Source organism: Mustela erminea, chromosome 1 (assembly GCF_009829155.1).
Source record: "Mustela erminea isolate mMusErm1 chromosome 1, mMusErm1.Pri, whole genome shotgun sequence".
Taxonomy (NCBI): domain Eukaryota; kingdom Metazoa; phylum Chordata; class Mammalia; order Carnivora; family Mustelidae; genus Mustela; species Mustela erminea.
In genome coordinates, this window is record NC_045614.1 from 46,922,612 (window position 1) to 46,947,438 (window position 24,827).

At 42.6% G+C, this 24,827-nt stretch overlaps 1 protein-coding gene across 10 annotated transcripts in view; it reads left to right on the plus strand.

Moving 5' to 3' along the window:
* Positions 1-24,827, plus strand: part of ITPR1 (inositol 1,4,5-trisphosphate receptor type 1) — a 334,496-nt gene that overhangs the window by 87,638 nt on the left and 222,031 nt on the right. The window contains exon 1 of one of the 10 annotated variants that reach the window (XM_032325808.1): positions 21,891-21,895. The exons of the other annotated variants lie outside the window; for them this stretch is intronic. The gene's annotated coding sequence lies outside the window, so the exon portion shown is untranslated. Of the gene's footprint in view, positions 1-21,890; positions 21,896-24,827 lie in introns of those variants that run through there. 10 annotated transcript variants of the gene reach the window in all.

The following is a 24,827-nucleotide window of genomic DNA, read 5'->3' on the forward strand; positions in this document are numbered from 1 at the left end:
AATTTCCATCCCCACAGCTTATCAGCCATGTGATGTTGGGGAAGATTATTTAACCTCTTCCAACCTTGGTTTCTTATTCTAAAAGATAGTTGCTTTGATGATGAAATGAGATGATATTGTAAAGTAGTTACACAATCCACAGAACATTGGAAGCATTTATTACTATTTTTTAAAGATTTTTATTTTTAAGTGATTTCTACATCTAACATGGGGCTCGATCCTACAATCCTGAGATCAAGAGTTGTAGGCTCTACTGAACAAGCTAGCCAGATGCCTCTGGAAGCATTTAGTAATAATAATACAATTGAGAATTTTTTGAGCTCTGTAATTATTACTTATCATAAAATGATCATACCTCATTAATATCAGCATATTAGTATATTTGTTTTATATTTTTTATGTATATATGGTTTGGAATAATTAGAGGAAGCATTAGGTAGATCATGTAACTTGAGCAAGTTCTGTCTTTATTCTTTTCAGGATAAATAGTTGCGAGATGGTTGGTTGCGTTTAGAGGAAATATTGGTCAGTCACCCACTCAGTGTGTCCCTCTTTGGTGGTTTCCTTAAAAAACAAAGTCTATTACTGATTTAGTTCTTTCTTTCTTTCTTTCTTTCTTTTTTAAATCCCCCAGCCCCCCTTTGGTTCTTTCTTTCTTTTTTTTTTTTTTTTAAGATTTTATTTATTAGAGAGAGAGAGAGGGAGGGTGCATGCGCACCAGCAGGGGGCAGGGGCAGAGGCAGAGGGAGAAGCAGACTCCCTGCTAAGCAGAGATCCCAGTGCAAAACTGGATCCTCAGTGGGTTAAAGCCTCTGCTTTCAGCTCAGGTCATGATCCCAGGGTCCTGGGATCAAGCCCTGCACTGGGTTCTCCGCTCAGCAGAGAGCCTGCTTCCCCCTCTCTCCCTGCCTGCCTCTCTGCCTACTTGTGATCTCTGTCTATCAAATGAATAAATAAAATCTTAAAACAAACAAACAAACAAAAATGATTCCAGGACCCTGGGATCATGACCTGACTCAAAGAAGCTTAACACAGGTGCCCCTGATTTGGTTCTTTTCTATAGGAAAGACTATATTAGACAAGGGAACTGAACTAGAATTTTTTTTTAATGATAGAGAATTGGAAAGTGGTGTTCTCAGATGACGTAGTGTTGTTGTTGTTGTTGTTGTTGTTTATGGTGCTGAATGAAAAGAAGTTAAATATAGACTTTATGGGTAATTATTTTCTTGCATTGCTTTTTCTTTAAAGCACATCCCACTCTCAGCAGATTATAGGTATGTTTCATCTAGGTTGGATAACTAGATATAATTGCATTTTGAATGTTAAATAAAGTCTTCTTTGTAAACCATATAATTTGTTGCAAGGCTCTCTGGAGGGAGAATCTTAACTTACAAAGCATTCAGGAGTGAGATTCACAATAGTGAAATAAGGAATTGGTTGGTTGATGGTTTTTCACAGAAATTGGTTTTTCAAACAGGCATAAGCTATTCCTTATGACCTATGTCATCCTTTCAAATAAGAGACAGAACTAGAGAACCCCACAGATTCCCCATATTTTACTTTGTGGAAACTACCACATCAAATATTCAAATCAGCGTAGTTCTCTAATCTCCTGAGATCTGTGGCAGGCAGGAAGAACAAGTGTTACAGGGAGGTTATAGATGAGAAGAGTGGAGAGCTTTTCGCGTCTGTGTTCTACAGCTCACTGATAAAGCACGTGAAGGATGTGGCTTTAGCTCTGCTGTCCCACATGCTTGCTAACGCTCCCCCACAACTATCCTTATCCCCAGCCTCTCTCAGGAACAGAGTTTGCATGGCCGAGCTGATCACAACAGACTCTGGGCAAGCCACAGGGGCTGAACTGAGCATGCCCAGCCTTCTCCAGGCCCTCCAGTCATGGAATGGGACTTCTTCCCACTGTGAGGTGTGATTGCTGGGGACTGGAGAGAGGCTAGGTTAGTGTCACCCTTGGGTAGATTCCCCTACCACGGGAAACATCATGGAAGAAGAATAAAGGTTCCTAACTTGTCCCTGTAAATATTTATTGTTTCTTTTTTCTTTTAATTTAATTTTATGTTTTTATCAGTGTTCCAAAATTCATTGTTTATGCCCATACCTAGTGCTCCATGCAATATGTGCCCTCCACAGTACCCACCACCAGGCTCATCGCTCCTCCCCATCTTCTCCTCAAAACCCCTCAGTTTGTTTCTCAGAATCCATAGCCTCTCATGGTTTGTCTCCCCCTCTGATTTCCCCCAACTCACTTCTCCTCTCCATCTCCCAGTGTCCTCCATGTTATTCCTTATGCTCCACAAGTAAGTGAAACCGTATGATAATTGACTCTCTCTGCTTGACTTATTTCACTCAGCATAATCTCTAAATACCAAGTAGTATGTTAAGTGCTAGAGCTGTTCATTAAACTCTCTGCCTCTGGACTTCATAGCCCTTAGCTTAGGACTTAACTGTATGGACCTCAGGATATAAACCCGTTTCAAGTACCAGTAAAATTTCAAAGCGATTCTCTTAAGGAGCAACCCCATAATGCCCTGATAGCCCAATCATCTTGGATAGTGTATTTGCTGAGGCAGCATTAGGGTGAGGAAGAATGTCAAGTGGCTGTCTCTCTTGTTCTCCTGGGAGGTCCATGAGATTCTTGTCCAGAAGAGTTGCCGGTGTGGATGAAACCCATTTACTGTGTTCTGTGGGCTCATGTCCTGAGTACACTTTGTACTCAAAACTCCCAGGAAAGATTTTTTTATTGTTCCCAGACCACTGTTGTATATGTCAATTACTCTTACATAATTTTAGGTTCCTTGCCATATTCTATATAAACCTCTTTTAGGAAAATTTAACATAGTAGTTGTAGTCTATATTGGGAACCATCCTTCTTTGGTTTAAATGAGCCCAGGACAACAAGTAACGCCTACCCCATTACAAGTTTCATATGAAGTAAACATCTATTTTTGCTTGGTGCAGACTCCACTGTATAAAGTACTAAAAATAACCAAATGCTCAGAAACCATTTGTGATACAAAAAAATGACTGTAGGGGGAACTGTGTTGTTTTCTGCCCTGGTTTTGACTGGTTAGTATAGGCCAGAAATCATGCCCTGGAACTAGTTTTGTTAGGTCTTCCCAAGGCTTTTCTGGTGTTGAAGGCCTTGCAGTTTTCCCTGTGGGCTTGAAATGTCATCTTGCCCACACAAACTGTTAAAGAAACTTAAAATAATTTCGACAGGCTTTATTTATTTATTTATTTATTTATTTATTTATTTATTTTGATTGCCTAAAAGAAATGGTCTATTTGGGTTGTGAAGACTTTGTGAGTTTTTTTGTTTTTTTGTGTTTTTTTTTTTAGGGCTTAAAAAATAGAAATGGAAATAAACAGACCACAGGTTAGAGTAACCAGAAGGCAGAGATATTAGGCCTTTAAAAATCTTAACCATGTTCCTAATGTTGATGTTGTTTAAGCTCTGCTAGCATGAGACTTGAATATTCTTATGCTCACATGCTGGCCTGTGTCCTTTTAACAAGAAGTGTATCTACCAATGTTGTCAAACTGGCATCAGCCGTGAAGCTCTGAGCTCCTAAGTTGGAGGCCTCTGATTTTTTATCAAGTAGGCAGTTTCCCTCTCCCCCAGCAAATAAACAAACTTTCCAATCCAGAAATGTTACAGCATGCCAAAGGAACAGCTGGTTATTTTAATGCCCAAAGACTGCATTCCTAATGTATCTGTAGGAAAATGCTCTTCTAGTTTGAGTATGTTCAGGATGAGCCCCGTTGACCCACTTCCCCGTGTGCCTTGAAGAATGAGTAGTCACCATCTCCTTGCCCTGCCTGCCAGCAGGTGTGCATTTAGAGATGTTTCGTAGTCACGTGAGCCTCTGGATACAATTTCAGTTTGTGGTCTCGTATCCACACTTTAAGGGAAGAAGAAAAGTTCGAAGATGGTAAGTGACTGGCCATGTTGCATTAAAAGGAACTGAAGAGAGGACACACATTTTGAATTTAAAGGGACTAGCAGTTGTCTGAATGGGTGCATTTTCTCCAAGCCTTTTAACCCTTTGAGTGCATCCCTTCATGTCTGTGAAAGTGTCTTACCCTGTGTTTGGTATATTTGTGAGATGATTAGCCTTCAGGATCCTCAGTGTCTCAAGGAAAGTGAAAGCAATACTAGACTTTCTGAAAGAATTTATGGAATGTGTCATCCTTCTCACAGTGATGTGTGTGCCTAAGGGAAGCTGTCTCCTTTTCTATAAGATACCCATACTCTGTGGGCCGGTGACGTATCTGAAAACTTGCTGAAGACAGTGGTGAAGTCTACATCCAAACCCTACAGAGAATCGTTTTCTCTCTTTCCATTTTAGCAATCGTTCTTTCTAATATTTATTTAAATTCATCTCCAGCATGTAAGAGACTTGTGGCATAAGTGGTAGGGGAGAAAAGAATTTTTAAAAAATTAAGGCATTTTTCCTATGAGAGAGATTTGCTAAAACAGGAAATTGGATTTGAAGCTGCTTTGGAAGCAAATATATATATATATATACTTAAATAGATGTTTAAACACAAGTAGTCTCATAAATAATTTCATTTAAAAAAATGAAAATTCGGTGTGTATTCTCGTCTGTAATGATGTCTAACTGTGCTCTGTCAGAACTTTGATATAAAACTGTGTATCTTTGACATTGAACCAAAAAAAGGTTAGGGTCTGAATCATAGCACCGACTCGTTTCAGTTTGAGTTACGTGTTTCACAAGAGTATGTTCAGCAGCTCAGTGGGTTTGAAACTTCCTGAAAGTTTTAGTAGTTGGAATCAGTACGTTACAGGCCTCTCCTTGGCAAAGTATTCTTTCTTTTGTAGTTTCTTTGCATTTTCTCTTTGCATTTGCAATCCTTGCTAGTTGAATCAGGATACTCACATTTCTATCATCCAGCTGGCTAGTTTTAGGAAAGATAGAGCTGGAGCCTGTTCTTCCTTGGCTTTTAGCTTTCACTTGCCTTATTTGGTAAAGCTGTGGGCTTCGTTGTTCTTGGAAAGGGCTGTTTCACCAGTTTCAAGGACTCTTTCCCACTTTCATCGAGATCTGAGCTGGAAACCAGAGCTCTGCTTGCAGCTCCGTGGTGTCTGTTTTGAACTGCAGCAATTGTAGGGGTTGGAGTATCCTGAAGAATTCTCAATGTATACACGGCTGATGGTGATATATCCCTCACTAATGAGTTGTTTACATGTAATATATATAGTGCAGTGTAAACTTCCCCTTGAAACTAGGACTCATGAAAAGGAGGCTGGCTCTTTTGCTTTGTCCAGGGCCTGGAAGGGGCATGTCCTTCTCGTTTTTCCCTCTCTCTTGCTATCTACATCGCCTTTCCCCCAATTATTACTTCCGGTTTTGCTTTCTTGCTGTCTTTTTTGGGGCTTTTCCTATCCCATTTAAGGAATGGATAATTTTGTTCACAAGAGAGCTCCACATCCCAGGTTTTAATAGAGCTCAGGGTTTATTATTCTTAAGTACCTCTTTTGATGTTATTTATAGGAAAACTTATTCTTAACATGTTCTGTTATATATGAAGTCATGGTCTTAGCACCCCCTTCAGCTCCCCATACCTTCCCTTAACCAAGTGAAATCTAGAATTCTGACAACACATCCTTCTCTAGTCTCTAAGCAGCATTACTTTAATACATTTTAGAAAGATGAAAAGGTGTGGCTTAGTTCTTGGAGCTTATATATTTTGTGTTTTGCCCTAAAAATGAAGTTTGTAGACCCCTGGTCCTCAGAAAGAGAGTTAGGTTCTTTCTGACAAAAGATGGGATGGAGACGAGGCGGGGGGAGAGGAAGCGAGGTTGATGTAAGCCAATCCTCCACTCATTGCCAAAAGGACCGTCATTTTCTTGTTGCTTGGTGGGTTTTTTTTTTTTTTTTTAAAGTAAAAGGAAGTTGGATTTATTACGGGTTCGGAGGGAGGGGGCTGAAGGAAATGTTTTTACCTCCCAGAATGCGGAGGCTGCCACTCAGTGGGAGAAGCAGCAAAGCTCCTGAACTCACTTTCACTTTCAAGAACCTGTTGGTGGAGCGTTTTTTCATCTTTGCTGCACTTCTCTCTTTGCTCTGTGTGTCACGGAGAGACTTCCTGTTCTTCGTCCTTCCCCTGCATTTCGTTTCTCATGTGTATGTGGAGTTAAGGGATGCTGGCATCATAGGGCATCCCAAAAGGCTAATGAGGAGGCACATGTGTGACATCTAGAAATTTACTGGGATGGAGGCCCTGCAGGAGAAAATCAGGACAGCCTCCAAGTGTTAAATACCAGAATTAAACTGACCTTAACCCCGTGAGAATGTATTACCTGCCTATCCAGGCCAGTGAGGAGGACACTGGTATAGGCTACCCTCCTCAGATACTAATTCTGTGCCATTCCCTGACCAGGCAGCTATCTTGGGCACCCAGATGCTCTGTTCATTCCTGTTAGGTTTAGGTGTCATTATTGTTACTTATTTGTAGAAAAGATTTTATTTATTTATTTGACAGAGAGAGCACAAGCAGGGGGCGCCGCAGAGGGAGAGGGAGAAGCTGAGCAGGAAGCCTGCTGTGGGGATCCATCCCAGGATGCCAGGATCATGATCTGAGCAGAAGGCAGACGTTTAACCGAGCCACCCAGGCGCCCCTAGTTTGGGTATTATTGTTTTCCTCCTTAGAAAATCACAAGTTTTAGAGATCCAGAGCTATATAGTAGGTATGTTATGGAAGTTTGCCTAATGCTGGGTTAAGTGGGTAAACCCAACCAATTATCTGTCCATATAGGGTAGACAAGAACATTTTGATTTAACGACCTGTCATTCTTCTGCACTAGAGTTTAATGACTCTTGGCTGGAGTTAGTTCCTTGATCCTGTTTGTTATTCCTTCTTATCTGTCCTGAGGCATGTAATTCTTTGTCACACTCAGTCCAACGCTTACCATGTGCCTGGTCTGTACGGAAAGCTTTTGCCTACAGTTTGCCATTTCTAATGCATAGCAACACTGGGAGGCTGGTACCCGTTCTATCTTTGTGGGACTATTGAGGAAACTGAGGCTTAGGGAATTCACACGCCCACAGCCACTCAGCTAGAAATGTACTTCCTTGCCAGATGCTTTGCTATACTGCCTCCTAACACTGTTTAAGTCACTGTCTGGCTGCCCGGAGCCTTGAGCATTTTTGGGGTTGAACTAGGATCTGGGCACTATGGTGCAAAGGCTCCCAGCCTTGACTAAATGCACATAAGTTATTTGCTGTGATGGCTATTTCTTCGATAAGGTCACCTCTTTGCCTTGCTTCGTTGCTATGCAGTCTTTTACCCTTCTTGTCCCTTGTTCCCTTCTTGTGATTTTTCTCTGACTCAGGTTCGTTTACATTTCAGGCATCGCTGAGACCTTTGGGTCCTTTAAGGCCTTGGTTCGTGAGCTTGATTCTGCCTCAGAATCAATTGAGAGAATAAAAAAACAAATTGCTGGGCTCCATCCCTGTAGTTGAGAGAGGGCTTGGAAATATGTTTTTGTTGTTGTTTTGTTTTGTTTTTACATTTCCCTGGAGATTTTCATGACCAGCTAGCTTGGCTCTAAGGCATTGTTTCTCAAACTTGACTGTGCAGGTGGAAGGGTGCAGTGATCTTGTTTAGATGGAGATTCTGCCTCAGTCTGCTGATTGTTGTCTACCTGCCTGAGATCCTGCCTTTCTGATAAGCACCCAGTGAGGCTGAAGCTAGTGGCTCACAGTCTTTGTTTCAGGTAGCTGGCACTTTGCCTGCACGTCTTGACCGTCCGTCCCTTACTTTTCCAATCGGTGTAACGAGTAGTATCTCACCATGGCTGGAATATGTGGCTTCCAACAACCTCTTGGAGGTACTTGCCTCTGGGGTAAAGTGAGAAGGAGCAAGGTAGAAACTGTGTTGGAAAAGGACTTGTTAAAAAGGCAGGCATTGTTAATTACCAGCTTTGTATCTTATCTTTGTCACTGAAGTCTGCAAATCAAGCTGCCTGGAGTCTTCTTGAAGACAGTTTCTAGCTGCAGAGGTTTTTAGCACTTCTCATCTGACTCTGCTAAATAGCCTGCTGGAATCCAAAATAGAAGCTGTGTAGGGAGACTCTCTCCTCGCATATTTCAGCTGCCAAGCATGCTCTCTTAAGCTTCAATTGATTTTTTTTCTTCTTGGTATGGAATCAGTCATACACAGTCTCAAAGCCCTCAAAGACATTTTGTTCAATCTGATATTTGATCCTGGAGTATGTGTCCCCTTGAGCATCCCTGCCTGGTCATACCTAGACCTGGCTGTCTATCAGAATCATTTAAGAGCTTAAACACTTGTTTTTTTCCCCACTATGGAAGAAATACCGTCTCCTAGTAAAGACTAGGAGTGAATACAGTGAAGTACTGGGGCAAAGGCTGGCCTCCTTTTGTTCTATTCCTAACCCTAGTTGACCACTATTATCAAATTGCTTTGTAACCTCTCAGATGTTTTTTCTCTGCATTTCTACTTTTTAAGCGTATTATTGAGAGTGTAGTTGAATAGTACAGTAGGTTTTTAAACCTAGTATTTAATGCCGTGATGACATCTTTTTCTCACTTGGCTTAGAGACACCCTTCCTGGCTGGTTCTCCAGAACCTGGATGTCTGCTCCTTCAGGGTCTTCCAGACAGTCTCTTCCTCTTTCTCACTTCCAAGTCTTGGTCTGGTCTAGGGCTTGGTTCCTGGCCCTCGTCTCTTCTCAGTGTTCACGCCTCATGATCTCATCCAGTCCTTTGAGCTGCTAAATGTGTTTCTCCAGCCCAGGGCCATCTCCCAAGAGTTAACCACTCACACTTCCTACTTTCTAGGTGACCCTTCTACTTGAATGGACTATGAATCTGCCTCAAACTGGCTGGTTCTCCTTGGCCCAAACCTCCTCCATGGCTCCTTTTCCCCGTCTCAGCGTATGGTGATTCTTGTTGCTCACGTAAAATTCTAAATTTTCTGATTCCTCTCCATCCTTCACATACCGCATCTTAGCCAGCTGAGTCTGCTCTGCTTTCAGTTATGTCCCAGAGCTGCCGACTTCCCACCTCCTAGTCTGCAGCCACTGTCATCTGCTTCTCTGCGCTGGAACTTGTTGCAGGAAATATTTAATAGTGTAGTCCATCAGGCATATTCATATGTGTATAGGAGTGTGTGTGTGTGTGTGTGTGTGTGTGTGTGTGTGTGTTAAATTTCTATGTGAATGTGACCAAAACAGAAGGTTCACAAAACACTACTTAACCTTTACTGTTGGAGTATGCCCTGATACTGTACTTTCTTTACGTGGAAAAAAAAATTAGTGGAGACCCATAAAATTGATTTTATTGACCCACTTTCATTCATGAGCTGCAGTTTAAAAAACAGTAGTCTGGGGATGCCTGGGTGGCTTAGCTGATGAAGCCTCTGCCTTTGGCTCAGATCATGATCCCAGGCACCTTGCACTGGGCTTGTTGCTCAGGAAGGACCCTGCTTCTCCTTCTGCCTGCTGCTCGCCCTGCTCGTATGCTTTCTCTTTCTCCTTCTCTCCCTGAAAAAAATAAATAAATAATCTACACACACACACACACACACACACACACACACCCCAACTGATCTGGATCCTTATTATTTAAGGTGATCCATGGAGCCAAGAACCGTGCTATTCACCTGAGCCTTTTTAGAAATACCGCTCTGCTGGCCCATTGAACCGCACTCTGCACTGAAGGCGATCCTAGGGGATTGGCCAGCACTTGAAGTTTGACTGTCATTGTCTGGAATGAATACTGTGGTTGTCCACTAGCTGTGTTTTTTCCAGCCACATCCCCTGGAGTCTTCCTCACTGTGTGCAGAGCTGTAGCGGTCTTTCTAAAACCATTTAGGCTAAGCAGTTCCTTTGCTTACAGAGCTTCCCACTTAGAATAAAATCCTATAGGACACTGTATCAAGCCAGGTTCTCAACTTGGCTGGCAGCCCATTAAGATCACCTGGAAGAATTGAAAAACAAACCAAAAAAGCATTACCCAGAATGCATCACAGAATCGGACTGGAGTATCTGCCTAGGCAGCTGGCATTGAGAACTGCTGTTTGACCTGTCCTCTGACCCCTGCCTACCATTCAGAACTGACCTGTGTGTGGCCCTTCTGGCTTGCTCTGCTCTAACCACATTGGCGGCTTTCCCGTTCCTTGCACAATGGTGAACTAACATTTGCCCCAGAGCCTTTGTCCCACCTGGAATTTTCTTCTGTGCTATTGCAGGGCTCATGCCCCTACTTCTTTTGTGTGTTGGCATAGATGTCAGCATCTCACGGAGACCTCCCCTGACCGTCCTCTCTTATTATTTTTAGCTGCTGCACCCCTTTTTGTCCCTCCACCTTGCATTATTCTTCTCCACAGCAGTTGTTACTCCCAGCACTGTATTTAGCATTGTTGCCTTACTTATTTACTCTTTTCTCCCCTTCTGAAGTTGAAGCTATTGTGAGGACAGAGACTGTGTCTGTCTCGCTCCGTATCGTATGCCTTGTACCTAGAATAGTGCTTGGCCCACAGGAGATGCTGAATTAGCATTTATGAATGAATTAGAGTCAGTAGAGTAAGTACATGACTGTATCATGGGTTGTTTTTTTTTTTTTTTTGGCTTTTTACCACTGAGTCTGCCCATGCTGTTTTAAGACCACGAGGCAGGAAGAAGGCTTCATCCCTAGTAAACTATAACTCTGGTCCGCTCCATATATTTTGATTCAGTACAGTGTTCCTTGTCTGAATGGCAGGATAACTTATTTTCCTAAAGGGATCTGAGTGTCTTCAGATCACCACATTTTTTTTTTTAAAGATTTTATTTATTTGACAGAGAACACAAGTAGGCAGAGAGGCAGGGGGGAAGAGAGAGAGAAAGACAGAGAGAGGGAGAGGGAAGAAGGGAAGCAGGCTCCCTGCTGAGCAGAGAGCCCGATGCGGGGGCTCGATCCCAGGATCCCGGGATCATGACCTGAGCTGAAGGCAGAGGCTTTAACCCACTGAGCCACCCAGGCACCCCAGAGATCACCACATCTTTACCTTGAGCTGGTTTTGCTTTGTTTGGTAGGATTTGGGAGACTTTTTCATTTAACCTGGCCTTTTCCCCCCACTTTCTGAACAGAAGCTTATAACTGAATAACAGAAACCTATAGCATTTAGGACTGATATCAGAGTGTTAAGTGTCAGAGGTTATTTTGGCTTGGATTTGGAGTTGGTGTACTTAAATGATAGCTTGCTTTATCTTAGTCGAGTTCTTTTTAAGTCCTCATTTGGAACAGTGTCAGTTTAAGAGAACTGACATAACTGCATTACATAATCAGGCTTTTAAAGGATGCAAATTGAAAAGTCATTGCTGTTAAGTTTTAGAACTTCTTTTATTTTATGTGCTTTGAGGGTTGGTCTTCCTGCTTTTGATCTGAGAGCCTTGATCCCTCCTTCAGTAAGTTAATTCAGAGCCAGAGTTCTAAGGAATTCTTCAACCAAAAAAAGAACACAGTGAGAGTCATATCCATGTTTAATGATCAGATGTGAGTAAAGGCAGGGGACAGTATCAGTTTTAAGAAGTGTCATTAGTACATATCTGCCGTACCATGGAATGCCAGGAAGATGCTTGACTGGCCATGGTTAAGATGCAGGAGTCAGTCTCTGTGCGCAGTGTAGACTGGCCTGTTCTAGGTTATGTGTTTGTTCACTGTTGTCTCTTAGGCACTTTGTCTTTTAGTTTTAATACTTTAGTGATTTCCTTGTACATTAAGCATTGTTTGCATCAAATTTTCCCCATTACTTATTTTTTAAAAAAATTTTTAATAAAGGTTTTATTTATTTATTTGATAGAGACCACAAGAAGGCAGAGAGGCAGGCAGAGAGAGATGGGAGGGAGGCTCCCCACTGAGCAGAGAGCCCGATGCAGGGCTTGATCCCAGGACACTGGGATCATGACCTGAGCCAAAGGCAGAGGCTTCAACCCACTGAGACACCCAGGCCCCCATCCCCATTACTTATAACATATATAATCTTTCATCTACTGTGAGACCCAATCTGTTTGTTTAATCAAAGCAATTCTTGTTGTTTTCCCTTGATGGCCTTTATATTAGTCATGATTCTTTAGGGTGCAGACTGAGAACCCAGTTGATAGAGGAATTTGTTGGCTTGTATAGCCGGCTGGCGCAGAGGGGCGGACCTGACGTCACTGTGTTTTGACAGCCTGTACTCTGCCATTTTCTCTTTGTTTCATCTCTGCTTTCCTATGGTTGGGCCTCATTCTCAGGCAGGCTTCTCTTGGTGATGTCCATACTGTGGTATGTGACTCTGGATTTGCAGGCTCTTCAACCAAGCCAGGGGAAGGAAGGTGTGCCTTCCTAGTTTCTCCAGCTGATTTAATCCCCTCGACTCTGGGACCACAGGCTCTTAGCACTGTGGCCAGGGGACACAATCCCCTTTTCATAAAGGCTGGATCACAGTCCCACCTTTGGAGCAGGAAGGTAGAGTGAACCCCACCCAAATACAGAGACTCTGGGAGGAGGTTGATTCCATGGGGGAAATCTGAGTGGGAGGGGTTTGGTTTTAGCTGGGCGTGCTAAGAACAAACAATCAGCTTCTCTGGTATGATCATTGGAAAATGACCTATTTTCTGATAACTCAGGACATGCTCTGTGCTAAGATGAAAATTTGCTCGGTCGGGAGACTTCCTTTGTCACTTGGTGTCATGTCTAACAATATCTGTTGTTGATGCTTTACTCATAGCTTCCACATTTAGTATTAACTTGCGTGTTTTATGAACTTCGACACATCATTTTCCTTCTCTGTGTAACCATTACAATGATTACGTAAGTGGGAGGCCTATATAAGGCTACTTTCAGCTCTAAAACCTTGTGATATCATGTAGGCCACTCTCCTTTCTCAGAGTAATAATGTGCGACTCCATGTGCCACAGCCAGTGGCAGCGTCCGGGTTGCATTTTATATTTTATCTTAGAGCTGACACTGGAAAGAAGTGAAGACATCAGCCAGGGTGATGGTGATGGTATTCGTTTTCCCCTTACAGCCTTGAAGTTGATTCAGCAATAAAAACTTAATAATTGTGTGCAGAGTTCTGATGCCAGTTCCTTTGGAGAATATAGAAGTGAATAGGATGTTTCCCTGCAGTCATGTAGAATACTGTAGAAGAGAAAGGCTACTTTATTCTACTATATTTCTATTATAAGGCATGAGAAAATAAATGCTAAACAGACTCATGTCCTAAACCAGGAGAGCCTGGAGCAGAAGTTGAAGACGATATGCGGGATGAGGGGAGAGCTAAAGCTGGAAATGTGGATCGAAGCCCCTTGAACTTGGGTGCTGGCCTAAGGAGCTCAGTCCTTCATTTTGGCAATGAGAGCCTCTGAAGATGTCTGCATAAGGAAGGATATGGGCAACAAGTGTTTAAGAAAACCAACTCTAGTGGAGAGGCGGAATACAGCAGCCAAAGAGGTTATGGGGAGAGTCCCTATGGGAGAAGATGGGCCCAGAAACCAAGACAGAGGCAGCACAGAAGGGGGGTGGCCATGAGTGTAAGGTAGATTCACTAGAACCTGCTCACGACCTTTGGGAGATAAGTAGGAGAGATAGCAGTTGGGATAATTTAAGCATTCTTTCCTGATTTACCAGGAAGTTAGTGGTACCAGTAATCAAGACAGTGGTTAGAAGAAAGGATGGATTTAGGGTAGGAAAAGGGACAGAGAATGAGTTGACACTGGTTCATGTCACATGGCCATGGCCATGGTGGGAGGCCTATGTGAGGCTACCCATATTTTCAGAGAAGCCAGATGAGGTATGAACAATTGTGGAGACACGTATCAGGCACTTCATATCTGGCCTACAGTTTAGGACAGCCATTAGAGCTGGAGATGCAAGGGCGGATGTCTTTAGCAGAGAAATTGCATCACTCGGGACTGGGTCTGGCTATTACAGAACAGAAATACAAATTGCAGGCACTTAAACCAAATGGACATTGTAGTGGCTGCTGTCGCTGCTCTGCCTGATCTCTTGGCATCCCCATGTGCTCCTCCTGGGTTTTGTGAGCAATTGCCTCCTACAGTCTGAGCGCTCGCCTCACCATCAGAAGAGAGTGCCTTTGGGCTCTGGAGGAGACTTTGCTTTAAAACATGGACAGCCAGGGACACCTGGGTGGCTCAGTCAGCTAAGTGTCTGCCTTCAGCTCAGGTCATGATCCCAGGGTCCTGGGACTGAGTCCCGCATCAGGCTTTTTGCTCAGCGGGGAGCCTGCTTCTCCCTCTGCCTGCTGCTCCCCGTGCTTGTGCGTGCTCTCTTACTCTTTCTCTCTGACAAAGGAATAAATAAAATCTTGAAAAATGAAAGTGAAAACATGAGAGCCCAAAGTGCCGGGGAGTCTCTATCATTCTCCACCCTAGCCTGGACTGGCTGATGCAGAAGAATGAAAACCCAGCACCTGAGCCCCAGGTTAGGATAATAGGAGGCATCCTTTATACTCCAGAGTTCTTCATAAGCTGGTCTTCTGTAAATTCTGCCTAGAAGTCCACCCTGACGGGGCTTCTCTCTCCTCTCTTATGCTTTCTTTGCCTCTCTCTAGGTCTCTCCTGGGTGCATTTTCTTAATAAATCATTGGTACATGAATTTTTAATCCATTTTCCCCTTCTGGGGGACTCCGCCTAAGATAGGTCTTTACCTCAGATAAAAAGAAGTCAAGATACAGTATCCGGGGTCTGATGTGGCAGCTGCATGGTTAATGAGAACTGGATCCCTTGTCTCTGTCTGCTCTCCTTTCCCTACCATGTGCCTTCGCTTAGGTTGTCTCTTTATCATACGATGGCTAGTTTAGCTCCAGCCGTCCTGTTTGCCTTCCAGGGTGTGGGAACGGGGACGGGCCACAAGGGTGCACCTACCCACTGATTGAGCCTCCTTTAAACGCCTTGGCCAAAAGCCCTTCCCCATGGCCATCTTACTGGGAGGCTGGGATGTGTGTGTTTGTGTGTGTGTGTTTAAAGCCAGTCCCATTGCCACCACCGACGATAAAGTGTTCTGTTCGGACAAAGGGGAATGGGCACTGAGTAAGCAGCAAACAGTGTCGGCCACGGAGGTTAAAATCAAAACTAAGCATGCAGCTGGTAGTGCTCATGGAAGCCTGTGTGAGGTGGAGAAAGTAGAGCATAGTGTTAAGGAAATTGTCTCTGGACTTAGACCTGGTTTTAAAACCCCTCCCCTGCTCTCATGTTTACCTGATACATGTAACTTGGGCCGACTGCTAAGCCTCTGTTTCCTCATCTGAAAAATGAGGATGGTAATAATAACTGGACCTAGCTCAAAAAGTAGTCGTGTGATTATTAAGGTAGACATTGTATATGGAACGCAGTGCGATACCTCGTATACGTTACAGTCGGTTTGGACCTTTACAGATGAGGATGTTTTCAAGAGCAGAGAAAGAGCAGGTAGTGAGGAGACCTCAAGAGGGACAGTGAGGCAGAGAGGGAGCTTGGAAATTGATGGGGAGGGTAACAGAGAGTATCAGATGGCACCAAGATTAGGGAGAATGCCATCTGGAAAGGCAGTTCAGTTTTTAGCATTTAGGTCATTGGTGACCTTTGAGAGAATTTTGGTGGTGTGTCTGGGGCAGAATGTTTCTGTGAAATCAGAAAGGCCAGGTATGACCGTCACTTCGTAGGTGGACAACTATGGTATATGTTTGTTTTCTCTTTGGAGTTTGCCTGAGCACACCCCCCCAACCCCCGCCATCCCCTGCCCTGCCCCCACCGCGCCTCCCCATTCCCCCCAACCCCCACCTAATCGATTAAGGTGAAACCAGACATTAAATCTAGATACCTTGCTTATGAAGGCCTTGCTGTGAAGGCCAGCAGCATTTACAGAAGAGTGATAAGCCCAAATTATAGATAAATGTTGTTCTAAAAGGTCCACATTTCAGAAAGCTCGCTAAGCTTGAATTGGGATGTTTTTCAGGTAAGCCTCTAACAGTAAAACTATCAGCCAAGAATTGAGAAAAAGTGCTGCGATGTTGGAAGGGGTGCGTTTATGGTTGAAAACTAAGTCCTTAAACAGACGAACTCTTTCCATGAGTTTTCTTTCCTGGTTTTTAAGTATTAGTTTTTAATAATCGTTGTTGTGCCTGTCCTGTATTTAGTCCCAAGCCTTGAACTTAGGGGTTGAGCGAAATAATAGTCTGTTGTTTGTGTAAAGTGGTGTCTATGCTCTGCTGATCCCTTGTTTACAGGTGGCAGCTGTGGAATGTGGGGTTTATTTATGATCTGGAGGGTTTAGTAAGTGGTCACAGATAAGTTTTCAGTTCTCTGAACCTGGTTGTTATTGCAGTGAAGGTGTGAAGTGTCACCTTTCCAGTTTGGGGTTATGTGGATCAAATGACTACCTTTTTGCTAGAATCCTTTTCGTTCTCATCCGTGGAAATCTCTCTCCTCCCTAAAATCTTAGACAACTTCTTAGGATCAGAAGTCCTCGTTAGCTGCCCTGTCTTTTCATAATCCCCTTCATTTGTTTACCCTGTTAGTATTTAAAGCCAGCAACTACTCCATGACGTAGGAAAAGGCACAAGGCACCCTACGAGGGAGTAGGAATGTGGTTGTAATTCACATGAAAACAAGTTGACTTTATCTTGTTTCTCTGGGTCAATAAAAGCGTGTCATCTCTTAGAAGCTGATGTTCTCGTGTATCGATAGGTCAACAGTGGTTTGGGGCTAACTCATTTTTCAGCAAACATGGGTTAGAAGAGTGAGGAATGAGTAAATTAGCTCCGAGAGACCCAGGCAGATGAGAAAACAAGTATATGTCCTGTCTACAGGGGTCCTCTCCCTGGCCTCCTGCTGTCTCTGCGGCCATGCAGAACTAAGAGCCAGCGTTGCCAGTTCCTGGTTTTGGTTGTCTTCTAATGAGAAGTTGGATAGGTGGATTTTAATGTGAAATTGATTACTTTTACATAGTGGCAATTAGATATCAGTCTGTTCAAAACATTGTGCAGGCCAGATAGAACATTGTCTATGAGCTGGATTTGGCCCTAAGCCCACCAGCTAGCAACTCTGGCTTGAGATAATAACATTTTTAAGTGAAGCTCCTATTCATTCAGTCAATGTATCCACACGCACAGAGGGAGATTTTGTGGGGCTGGGAGGGTCTGTGTAGGTGACGATGGTGTCCCTCGAGCCCTCCCGTGGAGCTGCTGTCTATGGTGCAGTGGACAAATGAGATAGCAATCCGGCCATGCATGAGCAGTTTAGTAAGAGAGGAGGGGTTTCCAGGTTGGAGAGATGACTTGTGGCGGGTGTCCCCGAGGAAGGGTGCATTGAGGTGCACCGTGAAGGCAATGGGGCACAAGGGGGCAGAGTGGTGAAGCTGTGGAAGTGAGACCTAGCATGTGCATTTAGGGAACGGTCAATGACCTGCTTGGGCTCGAAGTAAAGTACCAGCTCACTTTGGGCCAGAGATTCTGCTCTGGTGTGACGTGTGATCCCGTTCAGCTGCTGTTCATCCCTGTCCTAGCTTGGCAGGCCATTCCTGGCTGTCCACTTGGCATGTAAATTTCACGGAGTCAGTGGTCTCCTATCTCATGTTAATCCTCGCACGTGGATCTGCAAACACCCACAGAGACTCATGCATTGAGAGGCTAGTAGTGTTGGAAGACTGCGGGAGCTTGAGAGGCTAGTAGTGTTGGAGAGGCTAGTAGTGTTGGAAGACTGCGGGAGCTTGAGTGCTGGGTTGTGAAACCATCCTAGAGCTCACCTGCTGTGTGGTTCTGTGGTGCCCCCTTCCATCTACCTGTTGGGGAAGGGGGCGCACGGGGCATGAGGCTTATGCACTCAACTAAGGTCTGTATGACCTCGTGCAGCTCTGGATAGCGAGTCATGCTGAGCTTATGTCCTTCTCCCAGTTAGGGTTTATTCCTGGTCTTCTCACTGCTCCTGGTTGCAAGGAAGCAAGTCTTCCTTTTGGTGACTTGTCATTACTCTTTTCTGGACATACCCTATGGTAGATCTCTAACTGTGATATGATTCTTGACAGCAACAAGAAGGTCTTCTCCTTCCTTCCCTGGGTATGTTTCAAGAAACCCTAGTTTGACCAAAGAATTAAAAAATAAAAGCAGAACACTTAGGAAACACAATTAATTACTACATCCACTTTTAAGATGGTCATAAAACATGGGAGTTATGTTAAAGTCTCCATCCAGTCTTACAATAAAGTAGTTTTAGCTTTGTTCAGATGCCTCCCTTTCCTCCCAGAACATTGTGAAGTCCACTGGATGTCCTGGTTTCTCTCTGGCTGAGATGCAGTTTGTTCATGTCTCCTAGTGGCTTTCAAAATGAAAGAGCATATTCTGAGTGTGTTCTCTTTAGTGTACTGGATCATGACTAATTTTTTTTCCTGGCCGTTATATTTCGGTGCTACTTAACCCTGACACATTCTATTCCCATCACTCAGACACCTTCCCAAGACAATTTTCCCTGTGTCTTACTCAGGAAATGAGTTTGTTCTGTGTTCGAGTGTGGTAAGGTTGGTTCTGTCCCCTTCTCTGGCTTGTTGAAACCCGTTTGCTGCTCTCCAGTGTTCTTATGAGCGCTCCAAGCTACAAGCCATCTGCAGCTTCAACACAAAAGAGAAAACTGTTTTTGGTGAGATCTATTGAAGCGAGGCAGGCTCTCATTTGGATACTAGTATTGGTAATATTTACTGTAGGTTTTCCATGTGTAGAACATTTCATCTTTACTACAACCTTCAGATGTGGGTCCTGTCTTGTGAGCTCTGTGTTGCTGGTGAGGATATGGGATCTTAGAGAGCTCGGGTTTGTTACCTAAGGTCATGGAGCCAGAAGTTACAGAGCTGGTCCTGAACCCAGAGCCTGTATTCTGAGCTTTGTGGGTAGTTGCAAATCAGCACCCCATAGGCAAGCTGCTGCTCACCCTTTTTTGTTTAACCCACACGTTGTTTTAAAAAATTGAGTAACTTGCTTCACTTTTAAGATTTTCAGATTTGACATGAAAAGACAAATTTTTTGGCTTTTTGGGAAAATTCATATCTAGCCCCATTGGATTAGCATTCCCAGATGGCAGCATTTGTCAGAAAATGAGTAGCAGCTTTCCCCTTTTCTCAGGGGAAGTGCTCTACAGTTGGCTCACATTCCTCTGTTTCCTGTGGCCTTCCCTTAAAATTCTGGAGTGGCTACTGCAGCCAGTTGGGTTTGTGATGCTGTGCTTGATCCATTAAAAACTGGAAATAAGAGAAGTAGTGAATTCTAAAAGTGAAAATTCCTTAACAAAATTAATTGGCTGAAATTAATTAATCCATACCCACCTAGACAGTGGCAGTGGTTTTTCACTTGGATTCCTTGGGGCCTCGACTTTACTTCCCTGGCATCAGCATGAGTCGGATCTGCTCTGTGCTGAATCAATCTTGGACTAGACAGTATCAGGTTGGCATGTCATTTTATAGAGTTTTAAGGTTGTGGATATAGTTCCGTGGTGGTTTTAAATAGCTTTATTGAGGTGTCATTGACATACAGTGTATCCCACATTTTAAAAATGTACCATTTTGATAAGTTTTGACATGTGTGTTCCTGTGAAACCATCACCACTATTATGATAATGAAGATAGTCACTACCCCCCAAAGTCTTATCTTGCCCCTTCATAATCCCTATTCCCTCTTTCCTAACTATCCCCACCCCCAAGCCCTGCCCCCAGGAACCCTGATCTGCTTCATCACTATATATTAGTTTGCATTTCCTATAATTTTTTATTTAAAGGAAATCATACAGTGTATACTCTGTTGTTTGACCTCTTTCATGAAGCATACTTCCGTTAAGTTTCAATCCCATTGTTGGGTCTGTCAATAGTCTGGTCTTTTTTTTTTTAACTGCTGAGCATGGTCCATTGCATACCTTAGTTTGTTTATCCATTTGAGGCAGATTTGGGGACATTAGGGCCCTGGTTTCTGCCTACTCATTATGCTCCCTCAAATTCTTCCCATGGGTTAGAATTGAAATTGAGGATTTCAAGTTTTTTTTTTTTTTTTTTTTTTTTTAGGATTTTATTTATTTATTTGACAGAGAGAGATCACAAGTAGGCAGAGAGGCAGGCAGAGAGAGAAAGGGAAGCAGGCTCCCTGCTGAGCAGAGAGTCCGATGCGGGGCTCGATCCCAGCACCCTGGGATCATGACCTGAGCCGAAGACAGAGACTTTAACCCACTGAGCCATCCCGGTGCCCCGAGGATTTCAAGATCTTAAATGATTTTGTGACTCTACGGAAATACTAGCCACAGGTCTTATTGTAGATGGCTTTACTGGGGAGTAAATGCACATGGGCTTTTGGAAGGTCCCCAGCCTAGAAGGAGTGCCATCTTTGCATGTCTTCCTGTCGTGTGTGTGTGTGTGTGTGTGTGTGTGTGTGTGTGTGTGTGTTGTGAAGAGTCTAAAAAGCTTTAATTTTTAGCTTCTAAATTGAGAATGCTTTCCTGGCATTTGTCAAATATATGTGAATGTTTATGTGTCTTCTATGTAAAATGATAGTCTGTGGGCTGTTTAGAAATTATAATGTGGAGATTATGGTGTGAAGAGTGGTATTCTGGGAATTTAAAGTTAATGGTGGTAGATACATTCCTTGGAAAAAGGTCAAGATTGTGTCATACAAGTTAATTTCTATGACTTCCCCTCTAAGATTTACTTGCTCCCCAAAGGAAGGTTCCACAGAACATCCATAGCCTTCATAACAAAGGAATAGAGAAATAAAAATATCAACTCCATTGAATTTCTTGGTTGGGTAGTACAGCTCATGAAACTACATCATAATTCTGTGGTTTTCACAGAAATCCATTCACGTTATAAGTTGCATTTATTCCTGGAAGAGAACTTGGTCAAAGCTAAGTTGACCAAAGATGGTGTCACATCCATAGTTTAAAAAATCACTGATCGTAAAGAAAATTTGCCAGGGAATAGCATCTCACACTGTCTTTTATGTCAACAAGACCCCATTTGGAAGGCATTCTTTCATCTTACTACATTTCAAATGCTGGGTTTTCAAGACCCAAGTCTTATATTCTTACATACTAGAATGTATTATAGATGGTACATTGTTGTTGTTCCATTATGCTGATGTTGTTCCATTATGCTGTGTTTAACTTTTAGAGAAATTATGCTAATTATTCTTTTCAACAGTCTTTAATTATATTTGTAGGCTTTCGTGTGAAATTCCAGAACAACTTTTTGAAGTAAATTTTTTTTTTCCTGTTGTTAAGAGTTGAGCATGGAAAAGTTTGCTGGACATTAATTACCTGCTAGAAGTGAAAGAGAAGGAAATGCATAATTTATACTCATTTCACTTGCAATACGTATCCAAGACAGTTAGGTGGGGAAAATAGTAATTTCAACAGGTGATGTGGGGGCAAGTGGATTTTCACACGTTGGACTCCTACTTCACATCATAAACAAAAGTGAACATAAACAAAAGATCTAAATATAAGAGCTTAAACTATAACCTGGAAGAAAACATAGGTATAATTCTTCATGACCGTGGATCAGGCCATAGTTTCTTGATATAACACTAAAAGCATATGCAGTAAAAGAAAAAAAAATTGGACTTAATGAAACATGAAAACTTTTGTGTTTCAAAGGGTAGAATCAAGAAAGTGAGGAAACAACTCAAAGGAAGAAAATATTTGCAAATCACTTTTTCTAGTAAGGGAGTAATATCTAGGGTATATAAAGAACACTTACAACTTACAATTAAAAAATAAATATTCCATTTTAAAAATGGGCTAAGGCCTTAAATAGGCCCTTCTCCAAAGGAAATGTATAGTTGCCCAATAAGCACATGAAAGGATGTGCTATATCATTAGCCATTAGGGAAATACAGAGGTGCACCACTAGGATGACTAGAGTCAAAGGTGGAAGTAATAACTGTTGGTGAGGATTGGAGAAATTGGAACTTTCATTCTGCTGGGATCATGAAATTATGTAATCACTTTGCAAAACAGTTTGGTAGTTTCTCAGAAGGTTAAACATAGTTATGACATGACCAGCAATTCCACTTTTAGTATATACACAAGAGAATTGAAAACATATCTGCATAGAAACTTGTACACAAGTGTTCATAGCAGCGTTATTCCTAATAGCTAAAGAATGGAAACAACTCAAATGTCCATCAACTGATATATGGAGAAATAAAATGTAGTCTCTCCATACAGTGGGACATTATTCAACCATAAAAAGGAATGCCATTACGTGGATAAACCTTACAAACACTATGCTAAAGGAACAGACCATGTATTCTGTGATTCCATTTATGTGAAATGTCCAGGATCCATAAAAGCAGAAAGCAAAGTAGGAGTTGCTAGTTGTTGAGGGTCTGGAGAATGGGGAAGGACTGCTAATGGGCCTGAGGTTTCTTTTTGAGGTGATGCACATGTTCTGGAATTAGATAGGGGTAATAGTTAAACCAACTCTGAATTTCCAAAAAACCTACTGAATTGTATAGTTTAAACGTGTGAATTTTGTTGGATATGAATGAAATCTCAATTTAAAAAATGAGTAGAAATGAAGCTTACTGCTAACAAAACATGAAAGTGAATCACACATAAAATACCAGTTTTTGACTAAAACTACAAGTGGAAAAAGAGGTAAAAGGGAATGAAATAAGGCATGGTCTATTTATTTATTATTATTATTATTATTATTATTTTTAATTTTAATTTTTTAAAAAAAGATCTTATTTATTTATTTATTTGACAGAGATCACAAGTAGGCAGAGAGGCAGGCAGAGAAAGAGGAGGAAGCAGGCTCCCTGCCGAGCAGAGAGCCCGATGTGGGGCTTGATCCCAGGACGCTGGGATCATGACCCGAGCCGAAAGCAGAGGCTTTAACCCACTGAGCCACCCAGGCACCCCTATTTATTTATTTACTTATTTATTTGCCCCAGGGTTACACAGGTCTGTGAATCATCAGGCTTACACATTTCACAGCACTCTCCATAGCACATACCCTCTCCCATGTCCATAACGCAGCCACCCTATCCCTGCCAACCCCCAGCAACCCTCAGTTTGTTTCAGGAGGAAGACCTCTTTTTTTAGATGACAGTTTTCGATTATATTTGTAGATATATTCTAGTGGGGGGAGCATTACAATGAGGATCAACTGCAATAACGTTACAAGTAAATGTAGTCCCTGGTCCTCACTGGATCTTGAACTGGAGTGGGGAAAGTGCTAGAAAGGCTATTGCTGGATCAGATGACAAGGTACAGATGTGGACTACAGGTTAGATAGAAGTATAAGATCAATGTTAAATGTACCGAAAGTGATAATGTGCTGAGGTCATGTTAGAGGATATCGTTGTTCTTAGAAAATGGACATTGGAAGAGGTGCGAAGGGCATAATGTAATGCAACTTACTCTGGGATGGTTCAGGAAATTATTTCATATGTGACTCATATATATCATACCTATGCAATATTCTGTATTCTATATGTGTACATAAGAGAGAATAGGAATGATAAAGTAAATGGGCAAAATGTTAACAAAAGGTGACTTTGGGTAGAGAATAGTTTATGTATTACTACTCTTTCAACTTTTCTGTAAGTTTGCAATTATTTATAAATAAAAATCTAAGAAAAATTGTCCAATGACTGGAAAAGTCAACTGTAGCATCTGTCATCTAAGTCTGGGGTATGAAGCTGACTTGATACCTCCAGCCAAGTAGCAACTTTGCTGCCCTTCTTCCCACATCTCCTGCCACTACCCAGATGGGATCCAAAGTAAAGTAGGCAAGACAGGAGTAGGGTGGGGAGCATGGAGGCACAAGACGGGGATTGGGAAGAGTGGAATCTTAGCTCCAAATAATATTGGGAACTTTGATCGTTAAATGGGTCTAGATACTTGTAATTTCTGAATTGGCAGTATTTGCAATCTAGGATAGTTAATGTCTTGCTGTTGTTAGTATTTTACCCAATGTGTTTTTTTTAATCCAGGGAGATAAAAGAACCTTTTCTACTGAATACATTTTAAAACGGTGTTAGATGTTTTGGAATTAAATCACAAGTCCACACACTGATTACACAGACAAGTCATGAGGCAGTCCTAGAGTGAAGGTACTGTTTGGGATCCTGGGGGTGGGAACGATGATCCTGTGTGGTAGGGAGGGTAGGATGGAGGACACGCACATCTTCTCTGGGGAGCTGAACTTTGAGGTGAACCTAAAGCACAATAGACGAAGAGTGGCCTAGGCAGAAAATGACGGTATTGTTGATTGAGATGCTGGCATGGGAAGATGATTTCTGGCAGAGGGAACAACTTGGTAGAGATACGGAAGAGGGACATATGGCACATGTTTGTGAGAATTGTAAGTAGTTTGGAATGGCCAAAGTGGGATGTTGGTGGAGAGCTATGCAGAAGTGGAGCTGGAGATGGACCATAAGAAGGGCCACGCATTCCTGGCTACCATTCTTTCTACCACGCCTGAACCTTTGAACCTTTCTTTGCTAAGCTCTTTGATATATGTACCTATAGGACTTGGGGATCCAAGTTGCTGGCCGTCTCTGGAGTCTGTTAGAACCCTGCTAGGCAGAGTGGTCCCCAGATCAGCACTTCTCATTACCTGGGAGTTTGTTAGAAATGCAGAATTCCACATCCCTCAGAGCTGCCAAATTAGTGCCTGCATTTTAACAAGATACTTAGATGATTTGTCTGTATATTAAAGTTCGAGAAGTGCTGTTTTTAGAATTCATTTATTCTGCAGGCCACTGTTTCTAAGAGTGTGACTGGGGGCCATTCACATTAGAAGCACCTGGAGAAGTTGG